This window comes from Streptopelia decaocto, assembly GCF_964273445.1.
Source record: "Streptopelia decaocto genome assembly, chromosome: 4".
NCBI classification, from domain to species: Eukaryota; Metazoa; Chordata; class Aves; order Columbiformes; family Columbidae; genus Streptopelia; species Streptopelia decaocto.
Window position 1 is genome coordinate 50,010,464 of NC_138658.1, and position 20,920 is coordinate 50,031,383.

At 39.4% G+C, this 20,920-nt stretch overlaps 1 protein-coding gene across 3 annotated transcripts in view; it reads left to right on the forward strand.

The window, feature by feature from the left end:
- Window positions 1-20,920, forward strand: part of SCFD2 (sec1 family domain containing 2) — a 203,042-nt gene that overhangs the window by 56,064 nt on the left and 126,058 nt on the right. The gene's annotated exons all lie outside the window — the stretch shown is intronic.

The window sequence follows — 20,920 nt, forward strand, 5'->3', positions numbered from 1 at the left end:
TAGCAAGAGGCAAGTCTTCATGAGCTAACTTCTAATTAAGTTAGAGTCAGCCTTGAATGAGTGAAGTGCATAGTGTGGTCCTTACTTCTTTTGTAAAAATAAGCCATCTTTGTTTAGATGTTGAACACAAACCAACAAACTGACTCTCCCTGTGATCAGCTGGATATAATCTCTGGTTCTTTGAGAAGACTCAGCCCATACTTCATTAATTTGTAGTCAATGAACGTCTGTGACATTCAGGGTGCAAGATATGCAAAACTTAAACACTAGCAAGCTCTTGTCTACATTAATTTTAAAAAACTATTTTCTTTAGGTAAGACGGAAATATTTTTGAATAACATATATAACCTTCTATCTAGTTAATAAACACATCTCAAGTAAAAGAACTCTTTGCAGCCATTCTTTGGTTTGTCTGAACTGCAGAGTGTGGGACTGACAGCCTGTAGTTCCCTTCTCTCTTCTTCAGTGACTCACATAGGTCTTCTCAGAAACTGGTTAAGTTCCATCTTAAAACCAGTTCAGCTTTAGAATCAAAATAAAGCTGCAAGCTCAGCAGTGTTTTCACAACAACAGACAGCTGTAAAACCCATGCTGTAAATCATCAGGGAGTGGAAAAACAGAGGTAAAAAACAACCAAACCATATATTCCATAAAAAATAAATGTATAACAAGCACTCTCATAATCATAGGTGGCTTTAGATTATACCCACTGCCTTCCACCCATCACATTAAGGTAAAATATGTCAGCCAACGCAAACTTTCTAGGCTAACATTTGTAGCTGTTTCTTAAGCACATACTAATTTTCAGTAATTCAAACAACAATTACTTTGAATTACACAATGTGTACAGCATGTAACCTTTTACTGACTCTATTTTGAAGACAGAGTCTGAAATGCCTTGTCTGCTTCTGAGCACGTGGCCTATCACTGATCTCTTGACAGGGGCTTGTAGGCAGAGCAAAATAGTAAGAGACCCAGAAGACAACAGAGATATTTTTATTTTAAAAAAATAGGCTAGGGCATTACATTGTGGGTGGCTGATACATAACACTGCACTAAATTTGATGCCATGGTAGTTTATTTCAGGAAAACTACTGAGAAATTCCTTAGCCTAATTTTTATATTTCAGATATTTTAAAACAATAAATCTTAAAAAATATTCAATATAAAGTAATTGCTTCAACATGAAAGTAGAATTGTTACTATCCTATATTGGAACCGTGTAGAAGATGACAACTGTTTGCAAAAGACCTACTGGAAGTAATATTATTAGACTTGGACAGTGTAGGAATTCTAGAGTTTTCACTGATGGGTGCATGTCAGACTTCAGCTGATGCCAAAGGAGATAACCCAATATAAACAGCTGGTGTTAGAATTCTCAGGTTTCCCAAAAAAATAAATCTGCACAGTTTTGGAATTTCTCTCATTACCGGATTTTTCTGATGGGTCTTATGATTGTCTACTTTGTTGACTTTGTGCTTTTCAGAAAAACCACATTGCTGACATCAAACCTTTAATCTAACTCTTATGTTGATAAACGTCTTCCATTTTCCTTCTCTTTACTCCTTGATTCTTCACTACTTTTAGTTGATGTTGCAGCTATTCAGTTCTAATAATAACCTGACAGAGGAACAAAACAACCCAATTCCAGTATTTTATCATAATTAAAGATATGTAACTCTACAGTTTTCAGGCCTGTGTTGTCTCAATAAGTTTTTTACAACTCCAGCAAGGAAATTAGGTTTTGACTAGAAGCTTGTTGAAAGTCAGTGCAGCTGCACACTTAACTGCAGAGTTGTCCTCTCCTTAACTGGGATGGATAAATGGTCTGAGATTGAAACCGGATTTTGATGGAATCATGGTCTTGACCTCAAAGGAAAGAGGATGGTGTGCTGGGTTACAAGTAATGCATCAGGGTGATTCATCTGCTCAATAACAAGTTTTCTTTGTGTTTGCTGCTCCACCTCTGCACATGATGGAGGTTTTACTACCCAGAAGTTTTAAATGCTTTGTGGATTGAAACAGTATATCCTGTTCACCACGGAGATATCCCACCCTGTTGTGTTTTCCTTCTCTTGAGGTCCTCTTTCCATTTTTCTAATTCTGACCATCCATAACTGTCCCTGCCTGCAACTTCCCAGTATCTCTCATGTAAATGTAACTGCCTTGCTTTCCTACAAGTGAGGATTTAAAATTTAGAGAGGTAACAGAAAGTAAGAAAGAGTGTTGTCACTCCACACATTTCAGCTCTGTTTAGCAATATCCCCTGTTTGCCTCAAAATTGTGACTTTCATGGAGGTTTATTAAGCAGTAGAGGCCCATACAAAAGCATAAGGAGAGGAGCTCTTTCCAGAGTTTAAACAAAATGTGACACTGAGAGAAAAAAAATATTTTTGTTGTTTCTAGCATATACTACTCATATATTCAGTGAGCAGGGATTTCTGCCTCCAAATTCAGTTTAAAAGTACTCAGCAGCAGTAAACAGTGTGAATGGGGGCATAATGTGCCCTAAGAGAATGTGCAGTTGCTCTGGGAAGGGTATTGCTCTGAAACTCCCCAGGCTGGGTGCTGCCTTTTGGAATTGGCTGAATCCTTCTGGTATAATATTGCTCTCAAGATTTAAGAGTAGTCTATATTATTTATAGCCCCATCCATTTAAGTACCAGGGTTGGGGTTTATTCAATGCAAGGAAGTGTATTGGGCTGTGTTTCTAAAATAGCATATGGAGTACTTGAAAAGGTTTTTCCCCCAAATAAAACAGACATCTCCAAGCAATATGAAATTCTGCCACTGTACTTTGGAGTAAGACAGGAGAGGGAGGATTTAAGTTGATTCCAAGCTTCTGTACGTTGCTGTGAGAAAAAAAGTTTACTCATACTACTGCCATTTCTGTGCAGCAGCAAATTCTGGCGATGGTTGCACCAGTTGCACTGCAATGGCAGATAAAGGTTTGTTACATCTTGTCCTCAGCTACCTGTTTGCTGCACATTTTTAAATGCGAACCTTTCTGCTAAACTGGGTGGATTTAAAATGCCAGGTTCCGTGTTCTACGGTGTTTGGATCCCACAGTAGAAAGTTCCTGGTGTGGATGCCTATATAATGTTTTCTTTCCATCACACACAATGACTAGTAATAACTCAAACTAAAACAAGCATCTCTTCCACAATCATATTGGTATATCTTGCTTTATTCTTTACAAACAACTTCTACTTTATCAGGCAGTTTTTTTTGCACCAGGACTGTTAAAAGCAAACAGCTATTTTGACAGACCACCACCCCCCCCACCCCCCCCCCCATTAAAACAAGATGAGAGGTGTGTTTCTGCTTTAGAATGAGGATATTATCTTTTTTTTTTTGAGATGTCTGAGATAAACTTCATTATAAAACTGCAAATGTACAAGGACTGTTATCTTAAAATAACTCCATTGTCCAAAGTAAGGAAATCTTAAGTACTACTAAATACATTGTTTGTTATTATAGTGTTGGGGAAGGGATTATTGTTTCTTAAGACTTTACAGTGGCGCAAATATCTTACACCTGCTGACCATCATTTCACAGTTTACTGGGAAATTAGACAGCGTTAGTATTGACCGAGAAGCCAAGATGCTACCATTGGATCTCAATACTGTCAAAGTTTTGGTTTGTGATGCTCAATAATGTCACGTAATCTCAAGGGTAAGTGGAATTAAGTGTCGTACTTTAAAAACAAACAAACAAAACCCCCAAATCCTGAATATATTCACAGTTTCATTCTATAGATGGAAAACTGTAGTGTGAACGAGGGGCTATATTGTTCTGGTCAGCTATAATTAGCTTTATGATTTGTATCCAACTAAAAATCCTTTTGGCTTTTATGTATTTGAATTGTCTGGCTTCTCAGACTTAGCTCCTTGAATTGGGACCAAGTCCTCTCTGGGATTTGACTCCCTTCGTGTCCTGTACTTGTCTGTGAGGCAAGTACCTTGTTGACTGGACCAGTGCTTCCACACTTAGCATCTCCCAGCTATGGCATCAGAAATGTCATTAGTGGGTTTGGAAATTGCATGTTTCTAGCAGATATTGAGAACAGCTACTCAACTGACACGACGATGTGTGCCACCACCTCACACACATTGTCCTGTTGCTCTTGGATTTGAGCTCATGATCGGTTTACCCAGCTCAAGAGTGTTACTTCTAGACTTCTAGTCTTTGTCAAGAACATACAAGTGGGTACTGCGCATCACCTCGGCTGCTTAGAAAAACAAATACGGTGCTGTAATGATGTTTAGCCACTAAATATAGATCTTACAAGATGGACTGCCATGTATCTATGTATCAAAGTTGTCATTATGGGTGAATTCAATCTAGAATATGTGATATATTTATCAGTCATAACTGTCTAAAGTTAACTTATTTGTTTTCAAAGGCTGACTTGGTAATTTTTTTTAATTTTACAGGTTCTTTTCCATTTTTCTTTCAAAACTGTGCTATCATAGGAAACAGAGCACTGTAATATTTTAGCACAAGTATCTGGAGTCTTTAGTGTCTCCTGGTAATCCTGTAAGTGTATCGAACACTCTAATGGTAGAAGCTATGCACACTTGTTTACATGGAGAGTTCCTGACAGTATAGTATCTTCACATTTAAATTTTCAAATACTAATTAATTGTGTTTTATTTTGGTTCTATTTTCTCATTTTTGTGCCCAAAAATTTGTCAGAAGACAGATTATTTTTTTGGTCCTTAGTGTCTTGAGAAACAGAAAATATAGACGTGTTTTTAAGAGAAACAGAAACTTAATGCCAGATGGTCATTCCAATGATTTTATTTTTCTGTTGGCAGAAAGTGGTTATGAGGTTAATAAAATTACATCATTCTTTCTCATACGAATATTAGAGTGCAAACTCAGAAGAGAAGTGGAAAAAACTGCAATACAGCTGAATATTTTACATTGTAGTTACTGTTCCAGTAGCAAGATCTAATAGCTTGAGTACTGATAACCATTCTGTTCTGTGCTATGATTCTTTACCGTCTTTTACAAATGCAAGGTACGCGTGACTCATTACTTAATCAAGGATGACATTATTATTTATTTGCCCTTTTGGCCATTGCATAATATGGTAGGCGTTGTTCACTTATGCATGCCTGCACGGGACCCCATGCCAATAAAATTTGGAAACTATAAGCCGCCAGCTTCCAGACTTTCCCAACCTAGAACTCACTGTAGTTTTCAGAGTTCTTGACTTTTCTACAGGGTACAGTAGTTACTAGGTGACATTTATTGACTCTAAACTGGTACAGACCAAAAGCTTAATTGTGGGCTTCAGGGCTGCTGAAGCATGTGGTTTGATAGAAAACAGTGAGGAAATAGCAAAGCTCTGCAATAATAATACATAATTCAGCTGTAGTGAGACCTTTATTTCTACATAGAATAGGCTAAGATTAGTGGCATTTCTTGTTATTATTACTTATATTGCTTTAGTCTACATGGAATGTATACTTACATAGCTCAGCTCAGTGCAATAAACTGTCTTTTTGATGGCATATGATGTTGCTCGGTAAATCTTTTTAGAAGAGATATTCCAACAGTATTTGGAAAGAAGAGTCATGATGTTAGCTGCCTGCAATAAGGGAACTTATATTATAAAAAAAAAAAAGAAATTATATCAGTCACTTTTCAACATGAAGTTACATATGGCATAAATTGTCTTGGTGGGAGTCTTGCATGATGTGATGTTGATTGCAAAGGTCATCCTCTGGAATTTGGTACCTTTTGGATCAGATTGCAGTTGGGACACTGATATGTATTCTGTCTTGCACAGCTAGAGAATCAAATGTAATTTGTTGATGACTTCTGAAGAGAAAATCACCTGCAGCAATCACTTGCTTAAGCTTCCAAATTATTTACAGCAAGTTCTAATTTAACCGTTTGTTAGGCTTGCTCCATTTAAACTGGAAGTAATTTCTAGAACATGTAAACCCATTTGGATTCTGCCTTTATACATGTGATATTTTTAACTTTGGAAGTATTTATTCTACATATTTTTTTTGTTAAATTTCATGGCCTTGCTTAAAAACTGGTGTGTACCAGCCCTGAAATATTGTTGCTTCTTGTCACGTGGCTCGCATGGTCTCAGTTAATTTCTTCTGCCTATTCAATGCCTCTTATGTTCATGATACCTTGTTTTTAACAATAATTCAGTTGTGCTTATGTGTTTTCTATAAATTTCTATAAAACAGAGCCCTAACTGCTGGGGACACCTCAGTGCTGCACCAGTACAGGTAAAACAGTGGCCTAAGTTTGTGGAAGTGATAAGCTGTTTTGAGTGTGGGGTTTTTTATGCATCACCCATTATATATGTATATAATTCCTCTAGTCTGTATATGTTTATATGTAATTCTTCTATTTAAACTAAATTTCTGTGAGCAGATTGCTCGTCAGACTACTCTGAAAGCAAAATAACACACAGGTTTTAACATTAAATAAATCCTTTGAGAGTGAATAGAAGCTGTTTCTACTGACAATTTATTAGTTGGTTGAAAGAAAACTTAGTTTCTAAGTTTTTCAAACTCTGTCTGACAAGGGGTTAAAATGTCTTAAGTGGGGTTACCATACCATATGGGAGTTAAGCATATCTTTTTGTATTCTTGTCAGAGAAATGTGTTTTCCTTTGGTCTGAAAAATGGCAAAGTATTGCCATTTTTGCTCTAATTTAAAAAGTAAAGACCTCCTTTCCTCATCTTCTGAAAGAGCTAATATTTTGTATCCAGATAAGAGTCCTGTAGAGCCCCTAAAATGAGCACTTAATAAAGAAATGGCTTTCTTAAGTGAACAAATGTCCACATCAATAAAACTTAAAAAGCCTTGTGGGAAGAAGAGGCTAAACATATTAAGTCAATGGGAACTGTTACATTAATATTCTGTGTACAAACCCAGAATACTTGATGTAAAATAAAAGAATCCTGATGTATAAATTATGGTAATGGGAGCCAGCTCTTGGGAGGGGGACAGTAGAAAAAACTACTACCACCACCCCTACATGCACATATTATTTTATTAGAAGTTTAAAGAGTTAATACATTTTTCTTGCCAGTTTTCTTTTGAGGTGCATGTTGAAATTACACAGCAGTTGATATGTGGTTGACCTGTGTTGCAGAAGGGCAGCATGGTTCTCAGTTTCATATGGACACTTGTTGCCTGTGATAGTCAGAGCCCTTCACCAGCCCCAGGGAATCCCTGTGCGGAGCTGTGGCTCTGCCTGGCACTTACCATCCTTTCTCCTCTGTGACTCTTCCCCTTCAAAATGTAATATTAACTGCTGACTTGCTGTAAAAGATTACATTAACTGGGCTGAAAAGCAGATGCCCTCACTCCCTACCTGTATATGTGGAGGAATTGTGGAGAGGCATAGTATTAACAATATTGAATAAGTCACCATTTACTCTTACATAGATAATTTTGCTCCAAGAGGCAAAGCTGCTGTCATGTGTACTCCCAGCAAGTCCTTGCTTTGCTGTCTGCACTACTCCACTGATAGAGTTATGTACTACCCAGTTTATGTTGGTGGCAAGATCTGCTTTCTAGTCCCTAACTTCTTAAGGAGACTGCTGCCACCCTCAGAAAAAAAAAAACCAAACCCACTTATTTCTTTCTGTTATTATTTGCACTGGTCAGACTGAGTAGCGAAATGTGTTTTTTTAAAAAAAACCTCTTCCAAAAACTTGAGAAATGTCTCCAGTGGACTAGGCAAATCTCTTGGCTTATTAACCTGCAAAAAAAAAAGGCATGCACTATTTCAGATCTAACACAGTGAAGGATTCAAGCACTCTTGGTAGCAGCATCTTACATGTTGCGGGCGGGGACCTGTAAGTGGTGTCTTTTTAGATGTGACGTGAGTGGTCACAGGTAAGCAGTGGAAGAGTGCAGATTCCATCTTTTTGCCTCAGCATCAGAAATCCCATTAGCAATGCCTATTCGTCAGCCTTCTGATGGACAAGTTAATTGGCAAGAATTTGATGAGTACCGAATTAAGAGTGTTATTGTGGTTTTTAGTCTCTGCTAATAAGCTCATTAATTTGGTGCTAATCGTGTGTTACTGGACAGGCAAAGTTGTATGTGAATGGAGACAGGGAGGTAGGAGGCTCTGTCTGCTCTAGCATTATATTTTCTATCCATTCTGTTCATTATGATACCAATGCTTTTTGATAAAGAACCTTGTTTGGTGTATTTTTTGGATGCTTTTAGTCTAGATGGTTCATTCAACATGTCATCATCTAGGTTAGAAAAGCAGGGTTTTTTTTAAGAGGATACATAGGGTTTCTTAGCTCATAATCCTAAGTGGATTTTGCCCCTGCTGTAGGTTTTGAGCAGGACTGCATTAACCTTTCAGTTTTGTCTGCTTTCACTAATTATATTATTGTCTTTAAGGAAATGAACATTGCCTCATTTTTACAGTCTATGAGTTGTCCCTAGGTAAGATTCCAGGCACTGTTGTAATAATAATGAAATCAACCCCACAGAACACAGCATCTTGTGAGAGCTTTACTCATAGGAACTGCTTATCATTGTGATTGTTAGCTCAAATGCAGTAAATCACCTATAAAATCTCTTATCTGCAAAGCAGTTTGATAGTGCCAGCACTGTATGTAATTATATTAGTCTGTCAGCCTAGTTTTCCTCATTTTTTGGAGGATACACATTATTATTTCCTACAGACTGGCAAGGAGAAAGAACAACACAACTGAAAATTAATGAAAACTTTACTGTGGGCGACATCCAAAATCAAGAGTGGGGCTGCCACGTTGCATTCTCTCTGTCTCCCCGCTTTGATGAGTGGCATATTTCCCTTTCCGGGGGCCCACGCACTTCCCTGGCTCACGGACATTTCTGTGCGCAGGGTACATGCACAGACACACAGGTGCTCACTGAACTGCTTTTTCCCACAGTCTGACTTGTCTGGGTGATAGTCAGCCCCAGCCTGCAGAGCAGATAGTCCCACCAGCACAGCACCGATCCCTAGCTGTAAGCCTAGCGTCCCCCTTTGCCTTGTGTCCTTTGGTGAGCCTTGTCGTGCCTGTGCAAACATGTCTTTACGGCTGCTGCCTACAAATCTCAGCTCTTGCCCCTGTCTGCATGAAGCTCATTGAAAGCACAACTGTGCTCTGATGCTGAGGCTAATATTTTTCCCCAAACCATTATTTTCAGTAGGAAACTAAGAATATTCTTAATTTGATTTTGCTTACTTGATGGAAAACAAGGTGATGTTAGTTCACCGAGTTGTCAGGTCAGCCAATAGCAAGGTGGTCTAGGACTTAACTACATTTCCTAACTTAAGATTTGGTCTTTTACCTGGTGCAAGCGAACCTGCAGTAAGTTAGAGAACTTTCAACACTCTGACTTGTTCTTTACCATGTTTCCGATGAAGGAGAGTCATGTTGTGTCCCCTTCTCCACCCCCAAAGGAAGCTACACAAAGAGACAGTGCTGTACAACAAGTTGATTGGCGCTCAATCCAGCTATGAAGCCGTGGTAGATTTTCGTTATAAATTATTATGTCATTGCTTGCAGATGTGTGGACATGCTTGATATATCATTTGCTTGCTTCCAGTGAAGAAGTCAGGCTCAGGTCTCCTTGTCTAGCTTAGAAAAGCAGGTCCTGTTTGAAGGCAACATGCTGACTCAAACAACAAAATCTTAGCGGAATTTTACTTCTGCAGTAGGTCATGAAGGATCATTTTTGAAATCAAATCTGGCTCGTCAGAGGTCTGCCTGTGTAGTATTCGTTGTTTTGTGACCGGTTACCTCTGCCTAAAGAAAGTAACCATAACTCGTGTCTCTTGTAGAGGTGTAAAATATTAGGATTTAATTAAAGTGTTTACTACCACCTCTGCTGTCCCACAGGTATGTGTAGGAGACAAATGACTCAATACTAGTTGGTGTTTCCTACATGTTCCCGAGGTTTCCTGGAAAATTGAGAGAGATTTTTTATAATAGTATTCTTTCTTTAGATTTTCTCCAGTTCACATCTCTTCAGTTAAGTTACTTTTCATTGCCATGAAGATTCCTGAGGGACTTTCTTGATCTAAGAAGATACCTCTTTGGAAGACTGCCTGTTTCACCCCATGGCACCATATTTGAGTACAAGAATATTAAAGTCAGCATACAGCAGGCCTGGCAAAAGTGGATTAATGCTGGAAGCTGCTGCTGGCTATGACGTTCCCAGCTTGACATGGAACAGCGTGAAGGCTGATACAAGACACACTGGTGTAGCAACAGCACTTCCTTCTCATTTGGCCCCCATCCTCCCTCAAAAAGCAAAAGGGAATAATTGTTCCACACCTAGAAATGAGCCGCCTAGTCTGAGGATTCTGTAGCATTGTTTTCTCTGTGTTTACTCTTTCATATATTCTGTAAGTATGCTATATTAATTAAAAATGTAGTAGGCACAGGAGGAAGAATGAAATTTATCTCCAGATGTCCCCTCTATACCACCCCATCCCAGAGTGCTGCCCTTTGTGTGCCTTTAAAACAAATAGCATACGGTTCTGTGAGTGTTCCTGTAATTCGAAGTAATCATGTTGCCTGCAGAAATGAAGGGCATCGTGCAAACGTAAAACTTGTACAGTATTTTCTAATGAAGTCCGACAGCCCATTTGTGCAGCTGTGTCTAATAAGGCATGAATACAGTTAACTGCTATTTACCTCCTCACACTCTGTTTATTTGGAGTACAGAAATGCTGTACATTCACATTAGGCAATTCAGTATAGAAATCTAACTTGGACTATTGATGGGAAGTATTTCATAATTTCATAGCAGGTTAAAACATATGGTTGTAGTTAGATAAATAAATGGCTTAGTCCATAAACCCCTGCCATTCAGCAAACTGTCAGGTTGATGTAGGTTTATCCTTCAGGAAAGTAAAATGTTGGTAATGGATAAGTAATAAATGATAGTCTGGGGTCTCTGCCTGGGGAAGGGAAAAGTTTCAAATTCTTTTTAACAAGGGCATTAGTAAGAGAAGAGGAAAAGCTAATGTACCAGAGAAGAGAAACACTCCAAAAATGACTTAATTCAATCGGTTCCTCTTCTAGTGTTTCTTCCCATCCTTAAGTCCAGGGAAAGTGAAATAGCTGCTAAACCATCGGCAGCAAAGGATTCAGACGTTCTCTTCCATAGTTTCATGACTTACCCTCACATAGTAGTGTTGCCTTTCCTGAGCAGAGCAGAAGGGTTCTTCTATGATAAAAATAATGAATGTTTTATTTAAGTTCTTTTAAATGTCTCCAGTTTTCTCTAAATTTCCTAACCTAGAGAAGTAAAGATAACATGGAGTAGTGTGCCCTTTCTCATCCTGCTTCTCTTCTGTAACTCAGAGGAGGACAGGCAGTTGTAAGACATCAGGAGAACACTCTGGCTGGGCACTTAGTTATCTTGTCCTTTTCCTGCATGTGCTGTTCCTAGGAATTTTATTTTCATAAAATATGTAGAGGCAGAGGATACCTTTAAATCTTTTAACTCTTAAATGTTTTCAGTAAGTAGTGACACGGGCACTGAATTTCTTATGTAAAAACACAAAAGCTGGGTGCTGTCTCACAGAGGGAGCAACATATTTCATGCAGATGGGCTCTCAAATCACCATGGAAGCAGGAACTCGTGGACAACCAGGTGACCTGTTTTTCTGTCCTGAAAAACTAAAAATAATTTAAATACTTTTGTTTTTAAAACCTTTGCATGTCATCTTGGTATGATTACTGGCACATGTTGTATTGATTCAACTTTATTGTTGCATTATTCTCTTGCATTCAAGGGCCACATGTGCTCCACATCTGGTGACCATTCAAGGGCCTTTTGAAAAACATCACCACATTTCTGTTCTTAGAAATACTCATGATAAATACCACACTCTTCTGCTTCTGCTATTGGTCACAAACGGTGCACTAGGCTGTGCCTACTGTCCAGTTACAAAACCACCAAAGATAACATAATACCTTTCCTGTTAACCAAAGCGACTAACTGCTTGACTGTTGGTCCCTGTTCCTTGCACCAGAATGACCATGCATCCTTGTTCTTGTGAAATCACAGTGGACTGTACTGGATGTGGATCTCTTTCATTAGACTAGGCAATGTGGGAAAAAGGGACAGCAGGAAGAAAACCATTGCAGTGTTAGGAATGAATAGGAACCCTTTTTTTAATATTTGTTTATCCTAAAATATGATATTGCTTTTATGGAGAGCATGCCTTAAAAACTGCTAGCATAGTATTCAATGTCAAAATTCACCAATAAACTACTACTTAAAACATTTGGAAAAAGTTAGATGCTTTCCTACAGATCTGTCAGTACTGTTCTGGTTTGGTACATTGCTCAATGCATTTTATAGTGTGACTGCATGACTATTTACCATGCTTCATGACGATGATGTTGCATTTATCGTGAACCTCTCTCGGTGTGAAGTATACTCATTCTGAACACCATCTGTTTAGAATATACGGTTCCCTGTACGAAATCAGTTGCATGCAAAGGAGATTGCAGTGTGCTTTTCACACATTATTTATTATGTAAAGTTAAAAATCATTATTAGCATCTTCTTACATTTCACCCTTAGGTGCATACAATATAAAATCTCATTTGAAGGTACCTAAAGCCAAACTCAAACCTGAAACATGTTTAGTTGGTCTTAGAATGAAGGAGAAAATATTCTCCTGACTCAATAATGAACTTCATTTCTCTTTTGGGACTTGACTTCTGACACAGAGAGAAGGCCAAAATAAAAACCAGAGTGACTGAGGGCCCCGACTTAAACCTGCTTTTAATTAAGCCTTGTAAAGAAGCTTTTCTGCTAAAACTCTCAGGTTGAAGAGTTCATGAAAAAAAACCTCCCTGTGGCTTATGAACAGCCAAAGTGGGGACATTCAAACACACATTTTTGAATAGTTTAAACCAGGAAAAAAATACAAGTGAGAAAATCCGTATTATTTGTTTAATGCAGTTTTTAGCAGCCCACTCCTTTTTCCAGTTACTTTCTTTTTATATCATTCTGTGTGTTTCAGTTTAAAACTTAATGCTGCTGCAAGATGTTTTGATATTAGCAAACATGAAAACTAAATTGCTTTGGTTTCCTTTTTTCCTAATTGCACATAAATCTGACCCAGTTCAGCTGGACACAGTTACAGTGCGTTAGAAATGTAATACACATTTAAAATCAGAATCCTTGCACCAAGTTAAAGGTCAAAGTAATTTTCTTGTTTGTTTGTTTTTAAAGGGATTAAATAAATGTAGTTTTACCACAAGGAAAATGGTAGTGCCCATTGCTCAAGTATGGCTTTCGAGTCCACATTTAAATGGGAGCAGACAGCCCTGTCTGGAGCGGTGGCAGGGATCATTTCACAAGTGAAGGTTGTGTGCTTTCTGTGCAAAGTGATGCTCATTGTGCAAGACTTCTGCTAGATCACTTACACTGCTGACCCCAGACAAGAGCTTACACCACACTAAAATAAAGCTGTGTCTTCCGTGACAGACTGTAAACAGAAAAGGGTGGGATACAGTTAATGGCAGCAGTATAGGGCTAAAGAAAAATAAATAATTCCCTTTTACTTGCAACTGGCAAAGGCCCAAATCCTGAAACATCATCAATCATCCTTGATGACTAGATGAGATCATAAACTGAATGAGGAAAAATAAACTTGAATTCAACTTAAATTGTGATTGGCACAGTAAAAATTAACTTTCACCCCCAAAAATGTTTTCTTCTTCCAAAACATTTCTAATTGCCGCCCTTCCCAGCTTTTCCCCACCCATTGCAGAACTTCCAAGTTCTCTTCGCTGTTGGTAGATATCATCCCTTATCCTTCCATGTCTGTTTCAGCATGTGCTTTTAGTTTTTGGTTGAGAAGCAAACCGCTTTTACATTTCTTCCAAGAAGAAAAGTGTAGTCTTCACATAAATACTGAACATAATGTTATTCATAACTTCATAATTCACCAGTCTACCAGCTGAATAATGTAGCAGGCATGGAAGACTGAGAAGCAAAGGATGTTACACAGACCAGAAGAGCCATTCTGACAAAAACCTTTTGGGGGAAAAACTTCCTGAAGAAAATATGTGAAGTTTCTATTTCAGTTCTTCACACATCTAGAGCAAAATACACAAAATACACACTCTAGGGAACAGTTATGTACTGTCAGGAAAATGACTTGATATTTTAATTTTTACAGCTGTCCATGTATTGCACTATTACTATTTACAAGGTTTCTCTGTAATAGCCTTTGAGCGAGAGGTTTGTTCTTCATGAGCTGATAGCTTTAAATGTAAAAGCGAAGTTCTGGAAAGTTGGAGACCTGGTAGAAATAATACTAAAACCCCTCCAACAGTATGAAGTCCTGAGGTTGTGAAGTCAGTATTGGAGCTGGCAAACTATATCTTTATTTAAAAGATAAAGCGGTGTGTTACAAATATTGCAGTCAGGCAATGGTCATTACCGATTATTTGAGAAACATTAGACACATGGCTGGAAGAACTGGTTTGATGCTTTTTTTTGATAATCAGTAAGCAAGAAAATTTTGTAGTTTATATCCTTGTTTTAAAGGCACTATTACATCTTAGCTGGTCATGGCACATATGAATTAAGTTGAGAATATCAGTCTTGTTTTTAGGGGACTAATTGGTGCCAAATTGGCAGAGATTGAGTAGGCAGAGATCTTGGGCTACCCCCTAACCCCTTGAGCTTTTGCATACTTACTGTATCAGTTGTGTAGATAAGGGGTTTTGCTTCACTGTGCTATCAATCTGGCCCTTGCTGTAGGATGAAACCACTGAATTTAATTATGTAGCTGTGGGCCTGCGTTCAGCCATCCCTGGTGATATCAGATGTGTAAAGTGAACCTTTGCTGGAAATTAGCCTGTGTTACTGATGAGTGTTGGGAACAAACTATGTGAGTGATCTTTTCAATAGATACTATGAGAGGTTTAGGCTTTTCCCCCCTCTTAATTAAAAGGAAAAAAAAAAAGGTATAAATGCTGACTTAGACTTGCTCTTGTTATGTATTGTTGAAATAGTGGACAGGTCATGCTGATTCTGTTTATTTATTTATTTACATAATAAGATTTCTTGGGAAAGCTATTGTAGACTGAGTTAAATTTCAGTCAGCATATGACAATGCCACGTTATTTTGGATGGAGAGAACATTGTAAGTTGAGAACTTGTGATTTTGGAGGAATGCCTTTCGAAGGCTCACTGCTGGTTGCAGCTTACAGTACCAGAGGGATGGAGCCAAAATAGCATTTTAACTTCTCTTTTTTTCCCCAGTTATACATGTCAATTTTTCTGGCTGTGTTGGCAGAAGTCTCAGTGTGCGGATAGATGTTTATCCTTTTATATGTGATCACGTTCATGTAATAATTCTTGCCAAAAAATGGAGACTTAAATACAGAGGATTTTGAGACAGACAGTGTAGATTTTGTGGATGTGGGGGTTTTGACAGTATTTTGTGAGACCCTCCCCGGCCGTCAGTGCACAAGTGCTTGGATGTGAGAAGTGTGGGCTTGGTGGCAGTGCTCTGCTGTTGTCAGGGGAGGGAAACATGGCTGCCGTGCACTAGGGCCATACGGCCCTTTCAGGGCCATGGTGTCGCTTGAAAGCACATACAGTAAAGGTTAAGTGTAATGTGTCATTCTGGGGTCTGTTGCTTCAATTCTATTTTCCTAAAACACACAGATTTCTCAAGTGGTTGGACACTGAGATTTAAAAGCCTTGTCATGGTATTTTTAGGTGAGAATGGTGGCCAGTGAAATCTATGACCTAATTTAGGGATGAGAACTAATGGAGTGATCCTTTAGGACCAATTCTGGGGTATTTTGCAGTTGCCTCAGTATTTGCTAGTCTGTGCTGCAAAGAAGGGCTAAGAAAAGAAAACGGCTGTGCTGCGTCCGAGGAAAGCTGCTTACTGCTCAAAGCCAGGTCAGTTCTTGCAAATCCCGTTGATACCTGGATCTCAGGATACAGAGCGAGCTTCCACATCCCAGTGATTCCCAAAAATTCCTAAATGAAGAAATTACTTTTCTCATTGTTTTGCCATTGCCATCATCAAAGTTGCCTTTGCAGTTACCTAGTAGTTATTCTCATGCTGAATGTTTTCCTCTTTTTTTGAATTCAGCATCGCTCTGTGCAATTTGAGATGAGGATTTGCCCCTCTTACCAGGATTTCGATAGCTCCATGCCAAAAGTTAGTTGATTCATGTATTTGGCAGATAAGACTGTACAGGTTCTGGAAGATTAGTTGAGTAATGAGTGTAACCTTCAGGCATCTTCCATGAATTCAGTCTTTCAGATTAAGTGTAAGATATGGTTGTTGCTATAGTAATAAAAAAGAATTTAGTATTTTTTTTTTCTTTGTAGAAGCATTAAGAAGAATATGGGGTAACTGAGAGATTTTAGAAAAAAAAATCTTATGATTGTTTCTTATTATGGTAACAGCAAATATGTATTCCCCATGTCCTTCTGCTTATCAATGTGTACCAAAAGGTTGCAAGTTTTAAATAATTGCTAGACTAGTTAAAGAATCATTCTTCTTGTTCCTCTCATATCCTCCGGGAATCGGGTACTGGGAAGAAAGATTCCAGGAGCCAGTTCTCCTGCAGGAATGAGGAATATGGATCACTGCTTTTGGACTATTTGTCCACTCATTGGGCTGGTTTGAGTGTCAAGATCTGGCAAAGAAATTTAGCTGGCTTCCCTAAGGGGAGTGAAAGCCATGGAAGGCAGGGAATATATTCTAAGTAGCTTCATTTTCCTTTTCTAGCGCTTCTGCCAAGGATCACCTAAGCCCTCAGAAAAGTTCTGCTAAGTAGAAGAAAACTGTTGCACTTAACGTATACATTTGCCTTTAGTGGCTAACGGAATATTTGTGCCATATATTCACATCATGTTTCATTTCAGACATGAAATGTATAGCGACTTCTGTTTTTTCTTGGAGGAGTTCGGTTTGTCAGAGAAACATCTGGTTTATGTAAATGAGGAAAGAATTTGGTCAGCGAGAAGATGGTTGCAAAATAGTATCTATATGGTAAAATAGTTTGTATAGCTCTCCATCAGAAATTCAGCTACATTTTGTAAAAGTAAGCTGGCCCTTTTTCATTGTTCAGTGTTAATGGAGTTGTTTTCGTCCTGCGAATTAAAAAAAAAAAAAAAAAAACAAGAAGTAAAATATAAAAAGAGAAAGAAGGGTGCTGGCACTAGTGAAACAGCAGCATTTCCGTGCTGATCGGTGTTTGCTGCAGGCGGCGGGGCTGCAGCCGGGATCGCTTTCCCGCCCGCGCGTCCCGGCCCGCGCTGCAACACCGCCCCCTGCTGGGCCCCGCCGCGCCCTGCAGGGCCACGGCGCGCCCGGCCCGGCCCCAACGGGGCAAACGGGGGCAGCCCGGGGGCTCGAAGAATCACAGAATGTCAGGGATTGGAAGGGACCTCAAAAGATCATCTAGTCCAATCCCCCTGCCGGAGCAGGAACACTTAGATGAGGTTACACAGGAAGGCGTCCAGGCAGGTTTTGAATGTCTACAGAGTAGAAGGCTCCACAACCTCCCTGGGCAGCCTGTTCCGGTGCTCCATCACCCTCACTGAGAAGAAGTTTCTTCTCATATTTAAGTGGAACCTCCTGTGTTCGGGAGGCTCAACTCCTTTCACATTGTGTGGGAGAGTAATGGTGCTGCTTCGGGCTGGGCCATAACCCGTGGGTTTGTTTCTGTCCCACTCTTTCGCATGTTTAGGAACAGTTGCACATCCTGGGATCTGGCGTGTTGATGTCCGGAGAGGTCTACAGGCTGCCCTTCTTTCTTTTGCTTAAAGCAAGCTGAATAAATTCCCTTAATAATAGCCTTAATAAATTCAAAGCGCTGCTAAGCACAGAAAAACAGTTCTTGTGTCAAAGTTTATTTATTTATTTATTAATCTGTTTCTGACTCAGTCATGTTTTATTAAAATTATTTCAGTGGCATTTCTGTTGCATGTTTTCCGATGTGGAAAAACAAGTCGAAACCTACTTATCGCATGAATCATTGTTAAAGTCAGCAGTAGTCCTCTGTGTAAAATCTGCCAGTAAAAGCCGGGAGGATGGGGATTAAACCTGGAGCACATTAAATTAGTTCCAGTCTATCCCGAGCAGGCTCAGCATTGCTTGCTTAGGCAGGCAAAACGGAAACAGGCAGTTTATAACAAGGCTGGTTTAAAAACTGTGGGGTTCATTTGAAAAAGATTTATATCCCCCACTTAGATAAACAGTACAAATGTGGGCTGCAAGCAGGAGGCAAATCTTTATCGAAATCTCTTTAAGAGCTTTTTCATTGTGAATAAAATGGACAGCATGTACTCTTGTTTGAAGATTCGCCAATATTTACACAATAATCTTTTCTCAATGCTCTGACTAATTAAAATACGGCTTGGGGTAGAACAGCGAGACCACCAACCAGTAATTTGTTGGGATCTGACAAAAGTGGTGATGACTGAGGTGGTGGAGGGAAATTATTTGGACACAGGAGAAAAGATTGTCCTGAGACTCGTCTAGGTTTTCTGTACTCGTTATTAAAAAAAATAATAATTATTAAAAAAAAGTAAGATTTTAAAGAGAAAACAACTGTTTCTAGATTTATCTCCACCCACTCCCCCTTCCCTGGTGGATGCTGCCGTTCTTAAACAGTAGCACAGAAATTTTGTGGGTTTTGTGATCTTTGCTAGGGCCTGCAACACTGTCTTCTGGGAAGGTTGGAATGTTTGCTCCGGGAAAACTAAGAGTAGTCTGGGACGTGAGGGTCCCAGCTGATGAATGGAGCGGCTACTCACATTTTAATGTTTGGGGGTAACTTAATTGTGATTATGTTATTTTGAAAGTCTGTTTTTTGAAAGGATTAAACATACATTAGTGCAGTAAAGAATCTATTTTTATGTTTAGTATTCACACAATTTTATTTCTAGCTGTTGCAATACAGTTTTACTTTGTTTATTTAGGCTACATGTTATAAGAATTGTTCAGATCCTGGATTTAACAGAAAGTGCTTTTCATATTTCATTTTGATGTTAATAAACAGTGTCTGAAAGAACTTTATAATACTATTCTGCCTTCCAAAATGGGATCCAAGTCTCAGACAAATGACTTGAAGTATTTTATGAGTTTTAATATATAACCAAGATCCTCTGGATTCTCTCATTCAAACTATGGTTTCTCATACCCCTTCTTTTTGTTGCCTTGGTGTCTTCATGCGGAATATCTCTCATGCCTCAAACATCTGATTCTCGTGGACTGGTAGATGGCTTGATAGAAAAGCAGGACCTTTCTGTCCTGTGGAGGGGGTGAGGCATTTTCTAGTAGCTGCCAAAAAAGAAATTAATACTTTTCTGCTGTTATAGTGGTACGTGTACGCTGCAGAAGTCATGTACAGTAGAGACTGGAGACACTCCAACCCTGAGGTGTGGGGAGACAGATAAGAAGAACAGAAATTATAGCAAAGCACTGTCTTTTCCCTCTTGTAAGAGATTAGTGCAATAGCAATGGTGAGGTAGATAGACCTAGCCCATCCTGACTTTTGTAAAGGAAGCCAGGTAATACTGAGCTCCATCCCTTGACTGTTGACACTCAAACTAAATAGGCAATGGTGGGCTCAGAATGTGCCTGTGCTGTACCGTGACTCGCAGCCTATGCAGGGGCTGCGAAAGAAATTATTTGCTGCACTGAACATTATTCCTCGTACCTGGTACTCAGCATCAGGCTACCAGAGCAGCTGAGTTAACGCTTGGTAGCGTGAGGAAGCTGCTCACAGGTGGAGAAAAGTGAGAAGCTCGCAGCTGGACCTGGAGCTGGGCATCGGGCTGCAGAGTGTCAGCCTGGTGCCAGACCACAGGGCCGTGCTTCCTCTCTCTCCTACCGAAATGGGGAATGAGAGAATATCTCTGCGCCTCAATCTCTAGCATGTACAACTGAATTTGGGAGGGGTTTTTTGGTTTGCTGGATTTGGGTATTTTGAGTGGGTTTTTTTGTTGTTGTTTGCTTATTTGTATTTAATTTGGTTTGGGCTTTTTTGTGTGTGTTGTTTTTGTTTTTAATATTGCACGTAGGGCCATTTTTTTTTTTGCTGTTGCTGAAATCTGAAGTGCAAGTTTTGTAACTCAGCACATTTTGGTAGCCTTCTGGATTTTTTATTTTTTTTTTTTTAAGTTAATATAAAGGTAGCTTAGGACAGATCTGGGCTTATCTTTAAGGCTGGGTTGTTTTTTTCTAGTTAAAATGGCATGGAATATCCATTTCCCCAGATCCTCAGATTGAAACTTGAACATAAGAAGTCCTTTCTGCATGAAGCAACTAGGACATATATATGAAAGTAACTGAAAACTTCTGAAGTCCTGAAGTGTTTGGAATGACATGCATGATTTAAGTGTTTTTAGATATTGGGACCAGATGTCCTGTGCTGCACTCGCTCCCTTTGCACAAATGTGATATCATGAGGGATAGTTATGCTGACTCAGACATTCGTTTGAGTGGGAGGGAAATCCCAGGGGGACAGAAAGCCAGGATTGTTTTTCTAGTTGTAGCTCGTGCTGACCAAACAGCTGGGGAGGAGTTGTGGCAGGAGCAATCCCCGGCAGCCAGGATGCCCTCACATGGCCCTTGCAGCTGTCGGTGGGAGAGCAGCTCGATGTCTTCTTCACGCAGAGCAAGGATCCAGCTGCAAAACCACTGCCAGTGCCACCCAGCACAGCCTGGCTCAGTGGGAGAGACGATGGGAGCACTGAAAGGAGCCAAAAGAGGAGAGGACTTGCTGCATGCCAGCCGCAGGAAAGGCACGTGGGCTAAGGGCCATGGAGAATCACAATTGAGAAGCAGATGTTTGGTATACTTTTTAGTAACCATCATCCTAGAAGGTCATAGACCCATACACAGGCGTGCCCAGCCTGGAGCGTG